At 36.0% G+C, this 14,768-nt stretch overlaps 1 protein-coding gene across 2 annotated transcripts in view; it reads left to right on the top strand.

Moving 5' to 3' along the window:
• EYS (eyes shut homolog (Drosophila)) overlaps positions 1–14,768 on the top strand; it is a 2,062,375-nt gene that overhangs the window by 565,514 nt on the left and 1,482,093 nt on the right. The window lies entirely within an intron of this gene.

Raw genomic sequence — 14,768 nt, 5'->3', positions numbered from 1 at the left:
TGCACATTGATTTTGTATCCTGAGACTTTGCTGAAGTTGCTTATCAGCTTAAGGAGATTTTGGGCTGAGACGATGGGGTTTTCTATATATACAATCATGTTATCTGCAAACTGGGACAATTTGACTTCTTTTTTTCCTAACTGAATACCCTTTATTTCTTTCTCTTGCCTGATTGCCCTAGCCAGAACTTCCAACACTATGTTGAACAGGAGTGGTGAGAGACGGTATCCCTGTCTTATGCCAGTTTTCAAAGGGAATGCTTCCATTTTTTGCCCATTCAATATGATATTGGCTGTGGGTTTGTCATAAATAGCTCCTATTATTTTGATATACGTACCATCAATACCGCATTTATTGAGAGTTTTTAGCATGAAGGACTGTTTAATTTTTTCAAAGGCCTTTTCTGCATCTATTGAGATAATAATGTGATTTTTGTCTTTGGTTCTGTTTATATGCTGGATTACATTTATTGATTTGCATATGTTGAACCAGTCTTGCATCCCGGGGATGAAGCCCACTTGATCATGGTGGATAAGCTGATGGGTCTTGACTATCCCATTTACCAGTCTTTGTCTTTTAATTGGATCATTTAGTCCATTTACATTTAAGGTTAATATTGTTATGTGTGAACTTGATCCTGTCTTTATGACATTAGCTGGTTATTTTGCTTGCTAGTTGATGCAGTTTCTACCTAGCATCGATAGACTTTACATTTTGACATGTTTTTGCAATGGCTGGTACCTGTTGTTCCTTTACATGTTTAGTGCTTCCTTCAGGATCTCTTGTAGGGCAGGCCTGATGGTGACAAAATCTCTCAGCGTTTGCTTGTCTGTAAAGGATTTTATTTCTCCTTCACTTACGAAACTTAGTTTGTCTGTATATGAAATTCTGGGTTGAAAATTCTTTTCTTTAAGAACACTAAATATTGGCCCCACCTCTCTTCTGGCTTGGAGAGTTTCTGCTGAGAGATCTGCTGTTAGTCTGATGGGCATCCCTTTGTGTGTAACCCGACCTTTCTTTGTGGCTGCCCTTAACATTTTTTCCTTCATTTCAACTTTGGTGGATCTAACAATTATGTGTCTTGGATTTGCTCTTCTTGAGGACTATCTTTGTGGCGTTCTCTGTATTTCCTGAATTTGAATGTTGGCCTGCCTTACTAGGTTGGGGAAGTTCTCCTGGATGATATCCTGCAGAGTATTTTCCCACTTGTTTCCATTTTCTCTGTCACTTTCAGGCACCCCAATCAGACGTAGATTTGGTCTTTTCACATAATCCCATATTTCATGGAAGCTTTGTTCATTTCTTTTTACTCTTTTTTGTCTACACTTCTCTTCTAGCTTCATTTCATTCATTTGATCTTCAATTGCTGATACTCTTTCTTCCAGTTGATCGAGTCAGTTACTGAACCTTGTGCACTTGTCATGTAGTTCTTGTGTTATGGTTTTCATCTGTATCAGTTATTTTAAAGACTTCTCTACATTGGTTATTCTAGTTAGCCATTCATCACATCTTTTTTCAAGGTTTTTAGTTTCTTTGCGCTGGTTACGTAGTTCCTCCTTTAGCTCTGAGAAGTTTAATCGACTGAAGCCTTCTCTCAACTCATCAAAGTCATTCTCCGTCCAGCTTTCTTCCGTTGCTGGCAATGAGCTGCGTTCCTTTAGAGGGGGAGATGCGCTCTGATTTTTTGAATTTCCAGCTTTTCTGCACTGTTTTTTCCCCATCTTTGTGGTTTTATCTGCCTTTGATCTTTGATGATGGTGACGTGCTGATGGGGTTTTGGTGTGGGTGTCCTTTCTGCTTGTTAGTTTTCCTTCTAATAGTCAGGACCCTCAACTGTATGTCTGTTGGAGTTTGCTTGACATCCACTGCAGACCCTGTTTGCCTGGGTATCAGCAGCAGAGGCTGCAGAAGATAGAATATTGCTGAACAGCGAGTGTTGCTATCTGATTCTTGCTCTAGAAACTTCGTCTCAGGGTTGTACCCTGCCATGTGAGGTGTGAGGTGCCGGTGTGCACCTAGTGGGGGATGTCTCCCAGTTAGGCTCCTCAGGAGTCAGAGACCCACTTGAGCAGGCAGTCTTTCCATTCTCAGATTTCAACCTCCGTTCTGGGAGATCCACTGCTCTCTTCAAAGCTGTCAGATAAGGGCATTTACCTCTGCCAAGGTTTCTGCTGCTTTTTGTTTAGCTATACCCTGTCCCCAGAGGAGGAGTCTACAGAGGCAGGCCAGCCTCCTTGAGCTGTGATGGACTCTACCCAATTCAAGCTTCCCGTGGCTTTCTTTACCTACTTAAGTCTCAGCAATGGTGAGCGTCCCTCCCCCAGCCTCCCTGCCGCCTTGCAGTTAGATCTCAGACTGCTGTCCTAGCACTGAGGGAGACTCCATGGGCATGGTGTGGGATATAATCTCCTGGTGTGCCATTTGCTAAGATCCTTGGTAAAGTGCAGTATTAGGGTGGGAGTTATCCGATTTTCCAGGTGTTGTGTGTCTCAACTTCCTTTGGCTAGGAAAAGGAATTCCCTTCCCCCTTGTGCTTTCCAGGTGAGGCCATGCCTTGCCCTGCTTCAGCTATTGCTGGTTGGGCTGCACCCATGGACCAGCGCCAACTGTCCGACAGGCCCCAATGAGATGAACCCGGTACCAGTTGAAAATGCAGAAATCCGCCGGTCGCTGTGGCTCACATCTGTAATCCCAGTACTTTGGGAGGCTGAGGCGGGTGGATCACAAAGTCAGGAGATCCAGACCATCCTGGCTAACATGGTGAAACTCCATCTCTACTAAAAAAAAAATACAAAACGTTAGCCAGGCGTGGTGGTGGGCGTCTATAGTCCCAGCTTCTCAGGAGGCTGAGGCAGGAGAATGGTGTGAACCCTGGAGGCGGAGCCTGCAGTGAGCTGAGATCGCCACACTGCACTCCAGCCTGCGTGACAGAGCAAGAATCCGTCTCAAAAAACTAAAAGAAAATGCAGAAATCATCCGTGTTCTGTGTCGCTCACGCTGGGAGCTGGAGGCTGGAGCTGTTCCTATTCTGCCATCTTGGGTGTGCCCCTACTGCTCCAAGTTAAAACTTTTGACTGTATTTTCTCTCATTTCTAATTGTTCATTTCAAAATTATGCAGTAATGACACTTATATTCCTCTCTTCTCTCTCTCCACTTGTTATTTCTAATTGTTTCAAATTTCATGATAGTGGACTAATGACATGTATACTACTTTTTCTTTCAAAGCTACAAAGTAAGGAAAAGAAACAGAGTTCTGTCTTTGACAAAACCAGGATATCTACAATACGAAAACTTAGCATGAATAAGTAGAGAACAGATGGAAAGTTGTTAAATGACTTAGCAGTGCTGAGAGAGGTCAGAATTCAGAAACTACAGACGCAGATATTAATGGGAAATACTTTGACTTATCTGGGAAAACTCAGGAAAAGCTTGGTAATTGATAGAGGTTACTGGTGACTGAAAATGAAGAGCTACTTTGAAAATGTTTTCAGAAAAAAGTAATTAAATTCTGTGGGCCACCTGACTTTGTACAGTCTAAAGGATGTCCCTCCCTGACCCATATAAAAGACAATAGGTACAAAAATTAAGCCAAAATGTCACTGACCTATTAAATGCAAACACAAAGGCGATAAAACAGAAGTGTTAGGTAGGATGACATACCTAGAGCACTCTTCTTACATTCATGTTTAGAATGCCCACTGTCAGATCATTGGATGATAGAACCAGAAGAGGTCTACAGACTTGGCCAGTAGGAGTTCACATGTAATAAGAATATTGGCTATATAAGCTATCTATAATGGATCTCAATAATTAATACATTGTATCCAGATGTAGAGTTCTTCCAATTGGCTTCTTAATCTGTTACACTTAAATTTGAATAGAGGGAGAAAACTTATGTGATGTTTTAGAAGGATTTCCAACATAAAAGATCCCAAAAGCACAGCATAAGGGAAACTCAGAATTTTTCCAGGAATATTCTGTGGCACGGTCTCACTATTAAAAATACAAACAAAAATAATAGTAATATTAAAAAACAAAAAAAGCTTCTCAGTGCAATGCTAAAAGTTTGTTGGTTGCATACTTGGTGGGGACTCAGAATGCTTCATAGAACTTGCATTTTTGGAATAGGATGATGACTCATTGTTTCTATTAGAAAAGATTCCACAGGGCAAATTCATAAAGGCAGAAAGTGTTGCATTATCTAGGGGGGTATCTCTTTCGTGCTGAAATAAAGTTACAATTTTAAATAGGACTTACCATAATACAGTTTTATTTTGGCTGGAATAAAATTTTGAGACACATGTCTTTGAAATTACAATACTTTCATTTAGAGATACCCAGGTTATGAATAATTTCCATGTTTTTAAACCCAGTTCTTTTTCTCTGCCACCAAATAAAGCATATTTGAACTAAACTAAGACAAGGCTAGTCAACTAATTTTAAAAAGGAAATTACCTACAAATGTTGACTTTTTGTTATCAACACAAACATATTTCTTTGCAAAGGGCCTAAAACACTAGACAGCCAAGACATGACATCTAAGAATATGAGTATGACATAAGAATTACATCTGTTTCACATTCTAAAATAATGTCACTGAGCATTAAGTTTAAAACTCTTTAGCTTTATCATTGATTATGAATTATTTTTTGAGATAAATTATTAGGCCTATTTTGACACATTCCATAATCGTTCAGTCCAACTAAGGAGGTGTAGTTCAGGCAGTAGCTCCTGATCAAACCACAGAATCTTGGATATACATTCCTTAAAATATTTATTCTTCCAAAATATTTCGTTGTTTTATGCAGTTATCAAATTGGGGGGCTACAAATGCATGGATAGTTAGTTTATTGTGACTGGTGATTGTATGTTGTAGACAACTGCTTATTTTAAATACTACAGAATGAGGATATTTGATGTATATTGAGTAATATCTGATTAGAAACTCATCTATCACCCCTGTAGGTTATTATTCCATTAAAGCAATTTATAAAGTTGATATGATATTACAAAAGATTTATTTACTTTATGTTCTGCACCTTCTAGTATAACATAGCATTAATCAATTTCATGCAATAGCCCATTTCTAGATTATGGTTGCCAGAAAAAATAATGCACAATACCCTATACCTGATATAGGCTCAAGAACAGTACTTTTATGATGTAAATATAATGGCACTTGATTTGTATTTTTATGTTGAAGAAAACATGTTAAAGTTATAATTTGGGGGAAAAACCTGTCATAGCAATATAACTTTTTCCCAAATAATTTATGAGAAACAAAAAAGGAAATCTTAAGAAAACTTTCAGATATTTTGCTCAAAGTAGATACTATATTTTAAGAAATTACATGACTATGTAATTTTTGTGTATTTTTCTAATCCAGACTAGCTTAGAGAACTAAATTTTTCTTTTATCTAAAAATTCTACTTTTCTAGTAATTTTGATGCTATTAATTGTAATAGCTTTTCTGATCTCAAGAACAGTAAAACTTATAACAAATGTCTTTTTATATTTGAATTTTGATTTCTATGAGTAGGCAATAATTAACTACATTGTCAAATAACTTAGGAGAAAATTCAGAGATAAGAATAATGTCTGTGGTAGGAAAGTAAGTCTAGAAATAGAAAATCTGGGAAATAATTAAACTCCATAGATTTGATGAGAGATTCTAAATAAGATTAAAATGTTCAATGGCTAGTAAACATTTCCATAACATGACTTAATGTATCATTTACATCAAGACACTGTATGATCCAAGTTGTTACTTGGATCATTTTAATAGTGGTGTAGGTTACGAAATCACAGAGGCCTATTAGTTGAGTTAACATTTCCCATGATCATTTAAACCCATGATAGAAAATATTTCAATAGAATAGGTGCTGATAAAGAAAAAATAAGAAATCAATATTCTAATGGAGATATTCCAAGGAGTCAATGAAGTCAAAAAATTTAAAAGTAAGAGTAACTGACTAAGACAATTGAGAAAGGAGTCAACAGATGTAGGAGTTTGTTGGTGGAGGTTGAGCAGTTCTAGAGAAGAATAAGATCATTATTTTTTGTTTTAGAATTGAGTGGCTAAAATAGAATAGATGAAAATGTCACTAGAGTTTAAGGGACTGGGATGCCAATTTGTCAGAGGGATAATCCAAGTAGCTTTTTACATTATCTTTTATGAGAAACTGAGAAGCAGAAGCAAAGAATGGGAGGCCAGGGATAGAGTGATGAAGATGTTGGTAGATAATATAGAAAGGAATAAAAAGGTGTGTGTGGCAAAGTTTAAGTACCAAAGAGCAATGGTATTTTGGACAATATCAGAGGGAATTGATCTGGATAATTCTCAATAAAGTACATGGAATGCCATCCTCATATCACAGTCCTAATGACTGAAGAATGTGGAGAAAATTTCCCTTAAATTGAGAGGGTAACATTAAGATAATTTGTTCTCAGGAAAAAACAAAATTTAATTGAAACATTCAGCAATGATTATATGGTCAAGTTTGTTAACTGAGGAATATGTACAATACCCTATACCTGACATAGGCTCAAGAACAGTGCCTTTATGACATGTTAAATATAATGGCGTATGTGGGAAATCTTAGGAGGACAGGCAACTGAAGGAAGTTGGACGTGGAAAGAGGAAGTCCAGAAAATACGGGAACAAGGGCAGGATGAGAGGATTTATGATTTATGGTCATACATCTAGGCCAAAGATCTAGGACTACAAGAATATGGAATATGGTTAAAGAAGCCAAAATTTAGACAGCTGTCAGTCCCGGAAATTGGACTGCATAGGAATTGAATGAGAAGGACTCTGGGTCTTTTTAGGATTTAGTTGTTCCTGGAATACACTGTAATTTCAAGGGAGTCTCTGAAGAGTCTTATTATTGCTATTTTTAGTATTTCTCCTCCTCTTATGCAGTCAAATTTAATCAGGTACTAGGTCTATTAATTATATCTCTTGACTATTTCTATGATCTCTCCTTCCTCCCTTCACCATTGCTGCTGCCACCACCTTAGCTTGTGTTAATCCTCTTTGAAAAGAAGTTAAAAATTAAAGCAATTAAAATCTACAGACTGGAGCTTGGCTGATTTTTTAAAACACAGATCTTCCTTGTTACTCTTGTGTTAAAAATATATAAAGGTCTTCTCACTGTTTATTAAATGCCTTGGCATGTTGTACAAGGATCTTTATAATCTGGAAACTTTCTAGTGTCATTTCCTGCCTTTGGACATATTCAGCCAAAGCTTTAACAGAGTCAAACTGCTAATATTTCTCCAAACACAATGTAATTACTTAGTCAATGCTTTGACTTGCTTAATTTTTATCTACACTGCAAGGCTTTTTACATAATAGACAACTTTCTGTTGAATAAATAACTGAGGAAATCATACTGATTGAATACTCTCACTAAAATTTCCAAGGACAATTTATGTCAAATGTTTTAAAAGTAAGAGTTAATTAACAAAATATTCATTTTATAGGGTTAATAATCCACAAAACAGTGACTAGAAAGCTAGCCATAAAAGGGATCCATAGATTTCAGCAGATGTTTCCAAGACTCATTTAATCTACAAACTCCTCCTTTGGAAAGAAATAATTCAAGAGAAATACTAATCCCTCTGTCATGATCAGTAATGGCCATTGCTTCAGTGTTGCATTTGGTGAAACCTGTTCAATGTCATTTTTAAAAAGCTTTAAAGGAAATAATGGTACATGTTGGATGGCAGAGCTCTTGGTGTGGGCATGACAGCCCTTTCTTTGTCTTCTTTTCATCTAATTCCATTAGAGTCAGTCACCTACATGTCAGGGTAGTAGCTTTGATGAAAGAGTTATGTTAAGGCTTAATCTAGATAAAGTGCAGTCTATACTGATCTGTCAGTGGTAATGCTGATAGAATGTGGCCTGAAATAAAAACCACCTTTCTCTGCAAAGACATGCTACCTTTCTGTAATTCTGAAGATTCAAAATGTTGTAAAATTCCTGAGTGCATTTGCTTAATGTGTAACAACTTAAATACTTGGGAAATGTAGCATGCCTGTGCTCCATTGTCCACATTTCAAGATGTATTATATAAGCTTATTTTAATTTCTAAAGCCATTTGTCAATTAACTTGTGGCATCTTAGTTTTTCCTGTTTTGAAATAATAGAATAAACTGATATTGTACTTTTTGGTGATGTGACCCTGTTGAATTCCTTATTAACTATTAATTTTGGTTGAGTGGCTTGTCTAATTTAAATATGAAAATAAATCACCTTTACACTTGCTATTAGTATAATTATATATCCTGACTGAAAATCTGAGACTCATGTCCATTTTTTTAATATTTTATTTGGAAAAAATAGTCTGCTCTAGTAACCAAGCAATGGGTATGCTTAATGCAGGTAATTATTAGTATTTAGTCAAGGGACTACTCAAAGATTATCCTAAATATTAAAAGTTCTCCTGCTTTCTTACTTCCTCTTTACTCATATAACCTTTACAGTTTAGAAGAGATATATTAATAATTATCCAATAACAGAGTGTGATCTTTAATATTATTAAACATATAATTATATAGAATCTGTCATAGTAATTATCTAGTAAAGCAGTTTCTTCACAGTTATTCTACTTTAGCATTAATTATAACAAAGCAACCATTTCATTGTATGAAACTGCTGAAACACATTTTCTTACATTTTCTATTTTTCAGTATATCATCCTTATTTTGTTTCTCCTTTCTTTTCTTCCTTCTACCTTTTCTTTGCCCCTTTCTTTTGAAAGTTTTTTCTACTTTTGTCTATTTTAAGGCAGTTTATTCTTCCTTTCACCTGTACCTACATGAATTTTCTATTTTCTTAAAAAAAAAATCTTCAAGAATCTTGAAGGTAATGAATTATTGAATCACGTGACTTTATAAGTAAAATATCTACTTATATGTTGTAGGACTTGGCACTGTAAGGTTTGAAAGACTTGAGCCCTGTTTTCCAAGAGCTTAAAATATTGTAAAGGATTTAAGACCTACAAATGAATAGGTGAATCCAAAGGCAATCTACAATGAACACCAGCTGAGTGACATAACATGTAGTTAATATTAATAGAAGAAATATCTTTAGACAATTATTAGCTATTTGCAAAATAAATAGAGGCACTTTGATATCAGATAATAATGTACCTTTTAATAATGTAAATGTCACTTCTGAAGTGAGGGCCATAATAGTCTTACCTACTTAACAATGATATTTTAAAGCCAGAGAGTACAATAGATCATGCCTAGACATGATTAACAATATAAATAATTTTACATGAATATATTCTGCTTAAAGAAATCCAGAGATATGCTTTTCAATCTGTTTACTAGATTTTATACAAATATATCACTGATGATCACCCTTGTCACTTGTCAGTATGCAGTTAACAAGAGAATACAGAAGGCCGATTAGAAATCATAATGATACTATTGATAAAGAACATGGCAGCACTGAGCATAACATTTATAAGAAAAGGAACTTTCTCTAGAATAAAGAAGAAAATTAGCCTTCGTGTAGATATGGTGAAAAATAAGTACCCAGTTAAAATATTTAGCAAAACGCATCATATAATATTTGAAGATAGGCATAATATTTGTTATGTATTACTACACAAAAATATTACCACACGCTTAGTGGTTAAAGCACACACACGCACACACACACACTCACAGAGACACACATACATATTTGTGATCTCTGAATTTCTGTGGGTAAGAAGTCCAGTACAAATCAATTGAGTCCTTTGTTTAGGCTCTTACTTGCATAAAAATATTGACTGGACCTGTGAGATCCTTTGAGGTGAAAGCTCCCAAATGTTGTCAACTGAACGTGGCCACCCTCAGTTCCTGCTGCATGGCCTTCCCATATGGTGGCCTATAATATGGTAGCTTGCATTTTCAATACCAGCAGAGAAGAAATTAATGTAGCAAGATGGATGTTACAATGTTATGTAGCATAATAATGTACAGACAATCAGGTATTCTCATTAGTTAAAAGCCAGTAAGAGATCCTGTCAATATTCAAGGTAGAGATTACACAAGGAAATGTACATGGGAGGAAAGTCACAGTTTTTGACTTTTTTTTTTTTTTTTGGTCTAATACAAGTGTAGCCATCTGTGCTCTCATGTATTATTGGCATGAAATTAATTAACAATATGAACTCCTATTGTTAATTAATCGCTATAGCAGCATCAGGGCATATGTTACATAAAATCTAAAGTCATGAAAACCTTTATATTTTAATGAATAATATTTAATTTCTTTTATTTTTACATTGTTTTGTCTATGATTCATGTGTTTACTTCATGGCTGAACTATTAAAGTGGAACTAAAGTACTCAAAATGACCTAAGTATGCTCTTTACTATACTAGCAGGCTTAGTTTGCTAGGGTTGCCATAAAAAAATACCACAAACTGAATTACTTAAATAGCAAAGATTTATTTTCTCACAGTTCTGGAGGCTGGTAGTCTGAGATCAAAGATGGCAGGTTTATTTTTTTCTGAAGTCTCTGCTTGGATTGCAGATGATCACCCTTTTTCTGGCTCTTTACATGGTTGTCCTTCTGTGTGTGTGCCCTGGTCTGTATTTGTAGACATTTCCTCTTCGTATAAAGACCAATTGGATTAGGGCCAACTGTCATGGTCTCACTTTAATGTAATCATGTCTTTAAAGTCCTATTTCCAAATAAAGTCACATTTTGAGGTACTAGGGGTTAGAGCTTCAACACTGGGATTTTTAGGGTGAGGGACAAAATTCCTCTCATAACACTACACGTGTAATATGGAGAGAAATGAAACAGTTCCTGCCCTTATCTAACAACAGAATGCAAACCCAATTGTATTTCTTAGCTACACAATCCTTTTCTTTGTCCTAGACCTTGGAGAGCTCTATGACAGTGATGGTGACATGAGGCAATGGGTGCAACCACAAAGAGCAGCATTAAGAAGTATTATGCTGGTTCATGGCCTTTTGCAAGTAATTTGCTGTTAGTAATAAAAGTATCTTATAAAATTATATTATTAAGTAATTTGCACTAATATTGATCTATTTAATAAAAACATATTTTACAAATGTCCTTTAGGTTAAAGATTAAAATCAAAACAAAATTATAGAATATCAATAAAATAGTGGGAGGAAAATTCTAAATATCTGAACCAATATAAGTTAAATATCAAATTTTACACTGGAAATATTTTCCTGAAAAATTAGACTTTCTATAATCTAATTATTAAGAGACTATGTCCAAATATTTTAAATAAGAAAAATATAATGTATTACATGTTGACTCAAAATACATAGTTAATCTCCTAAAATGTAAAGAAAATACAATTAAATGCATATATATGTGTTTGTGTATTTAAAACAAAATAGCACGTTTGAATGAAACATGCTATAGAATATTACTATCTGATCAAACTATTACCATTTTTGGTGGACTGAGGGTTTATACTTATTCTTCTAGTTACTAGAAGGAATGCTGTTAGACAGCTTTCTACATCCAATTTTCTTCAAGAATCACCTAATCAGAGCAATATCTCATTTATTTCCTGAGGCAGCCTGAATGCAATGAGTCACTTAGTTCCCCAAATCTTGACAATCTTAAATAGCCATTCTAGCTTCAAAGCTTCCTACGGGTTGAGTTAAAAACTTTCTTGGTATTATACCAGAACTGAAATTGTCCCTCTGCCCAATTATCTTTCCCTCCTTTTCCTCTACAGATGAAGACCCTAAGAGCACTCTCTAATAACCTCCTGCATGTTAATCTTTACCTCAGAGTTTTCAATACAGTTACACAGTCGTTACTTTTTCTGATGCTTGGAGCATTTTTCAAAATGCCTGCATGTGATTTTGATGTTCAAATGTTTTCCATACATTTTTTTAGTATCGAATTGAGTAAATCGGTCATAAACTTATTTTATATAATCGTAGTAAAAAATATCATACTAAAAAATACATAATATTCTATGTTTTTCCATAATGAATCAGCAACAGATTCTATCAAATAGTGTAAACTCAAGAAATATTTTGAAGATTAGGTGTGAATACTGCCAAAGATTCACTTAGGACAAAGTTCAGAGCCCTGATCATACGGTTTATTAAATAGGAAAAAATGAAAATAGCATTTAGCTAAACAAAGAGGAACACCAAAATACCCAAGGAAGCAAATAGATAGAATTGGTAATAATAAATAAGTATTAAAAATTACTAAACAATAAATTTGAGAGATAAAAATAAAAAAATAAAATTTATATAAAGAATTTGAGAAAAATAATCCACTAGTAACCTATTAGAAGATATGTAGAAGAAAGAACAAAATAGTAATATTAAAAATGATGAAAATAAGAAAAAGTCTACAAATCAATATACGGCAGATGAAGAACAAAGGAAACATAAGAAGTAGGTTCTCCTATAATGGCAAACTATTTGAAAATGAGTAATATAAGTGAAAGAAAATAAATCTTGAATAAGGAAAGACATAATAGGAAATAAATACACTGGTATTCTGACATTAACATAACAAAACCACATAACCTACATGTAGGGGAGTGATTTAAAATATCCATCTTATTGGTGTGGATGTAGCTGGGCATAGATATCTTGGAAGAAAATAAATTGTCTTCATATAAAGGATCAGAAATATGTGTTTTTATACAAAATTGAAAAGAGTATTAAAACTCCTAAATTAACAACCAGAAAATCTACACCTTGGTAAATCTTTCTGAAATAAGAAAAAGAAAAAAGAAGGAAAAAAAGAAGTAAAACAGAGTAAATATAAAATAATATAAAAAGAAATAATACCAGATATAATTGTTCACACTATTTCCCCCCATAATGACAGGTGATATGGCTTGGCTGTGCTCCCACCCAAATCTTATCTTGAATTGTAGTTCCCATAATCCTTATGTGTCATGGGAAGGAACTGGTGGGAAGTGATTGGATCATGGTGGTGGTTCTCCCATGCTGTCCTCGTGATAGTGAGTGAGTTCTTCTGAGATCTGATGGTTTTGTAAACATCTGGCATTTTCCCTTCTGGCACTTCTCTGTCCTGCCACCTTGGGAAGAAGGACATTTTGCTTTCACTTCTTCCATGATTGTAAGTTTCCTGAGGCCTCCCCAGCCATGTGTAACTGTGAGTCAATTAAATCTCTTTTCTTTATAAATTAACCAGTCTCAGGTATTTCTTCATAGCAGTGTGAGCATGAACTAATGCAATAGATAGGTACTGAGGTAATGGGACACTGCTGTAGAAATACCCAAAAATGTGGAAGCAGCTTTGTAATCGGTAGAGTTTGGAAGAGTTTGGAGGGCTCAGAAGAAGATAGAAACATGTGGAAACGTTTGGAACTTCCTAGAGACATTTGAATGGTTTTGAGCAAAATGCTAATAGTGATTTTGACAATGAAGTCCAGCCTGAGGTAGTCTCAGATTGAGTTGAGGAACTTCTTAGGAACTGGAGTAAAGGTGACTCTTGCTATGCCTTAGCAAAGCATTTTGGTGACATTTTGCCTATGCTCTAGAGATCTGTGGAACTTTGAACTTGGGAAGACATGATTTAGGATATCTGGTGGAAGAAATTTCCAAGTGGCAAAATGCTCTAGAGGAAGCAGAGCATAACAATTTAGAAAATTTGCAGCCTGATAATGCAATCGAAAAGAAAAACCCATTTTTTGGGGACAAATTCAAGCCCACTAAAGAAATTTGCATATGTAAAATAGAACAGAACGTTAATCACCAAGATAATGGGGAAAATATCTCCAGGGTATATAAGAGACCTTTACAGCAGTCCTTCCCATTACATGCCTGGAGGCCTAAGTGGGAAAAATGGTTTCCTGGGCTGGGTCCAGGGCTTTCTTGCTCTGTGCAGCCTCAGAACATGGTTCCCTGCATCCCAGCTGCTTCAGTTCCAACCATGGCTAAAAGGGGCCAAGGTACAGCTCGGGCCGTTGCTTCAGAGGGTGCAAGCCCCAAGCTTTGTGACTTGCATGTGGTGTTGAGTCTGTGGGTACCTAGAAGTCAAGTGAGGTTTGGGAACCTCTGCCTAGGTTTCAGAGGGTGTATGGAAATGCCTCAATGTCCAGGCGGAAATTTGCTGCAGGGGTGGAGACCTCATGGAGAAACTGGTAAGAGTGCAGAAGGGAAATGTAGGTTCAGAGCCCCCACCCAGAGTCCATACTAAGGCACTGCCTACTGGAGCTGTGAGAAGAGGGCCACTGTCCTCCAGCCCCCCAAACAGTAGATACACCAAAGGCTTACACCATGTACCTAGAAAAACTGCAGACACTCAATGCCAACTCATGAAAGCAGCCAGGAGGGGCAGGGTATCCTGCAAAGCCACAGAGGTAGAGCTTCCCAAGGCCATGGGAACTCTTCTCCTGTATCGGTATGCCCTGGATGAGAGACATGGAGTCAAAGGAGATCATTTTGGAACTTTAAGGTTTAATGTCTGTTGTATTGGATTTCAGAATTGCATGGGGCCTGTAGCCCCTTTGTTTTGGCTAGTTTCTCCCATTTGGAATAGGTATGTTTACACAATGCCTGTACCCCCATTGTACCAAGGAATTAACTAACTTGCATTTGTTTTTACAGGCTCATAGGCAGAAGGATCTTGCCTTGTCTCAGAGAGACTTTGGACTTGGATTTTTGAGTTCATGCTAGAATGAGTTAAGCCTTTGAGGACTGTTGAGAATGTGTGTTTTTATTTTGAAATGTGAGAACATGAGATTTGGGATGGGCTAGGGGTGGAATGATATGGT

This window comes from Colobus angolensis, unplaced genomic scaffold (genome assembly GCF_000951035.1).
Source record: "Colobus angolensis palliatus isolate OR3802 unplaced genomic scaffold, Cang.pa_1.0 Scaffold241, whole genome shotgun sequence".
Taxonomy (NCBI): domain Eukaryota; kingdom Metazoa; phylum Chordata; class Mammalia; order Primates; family Cercopithecidae; genus Colobus; species Colobus angolensis.
The sequence above is the reverse complement of the archived record's forward strand: the minus strand, read 5'-3'. Positions and strand labels throughout refer to the sequence as shown.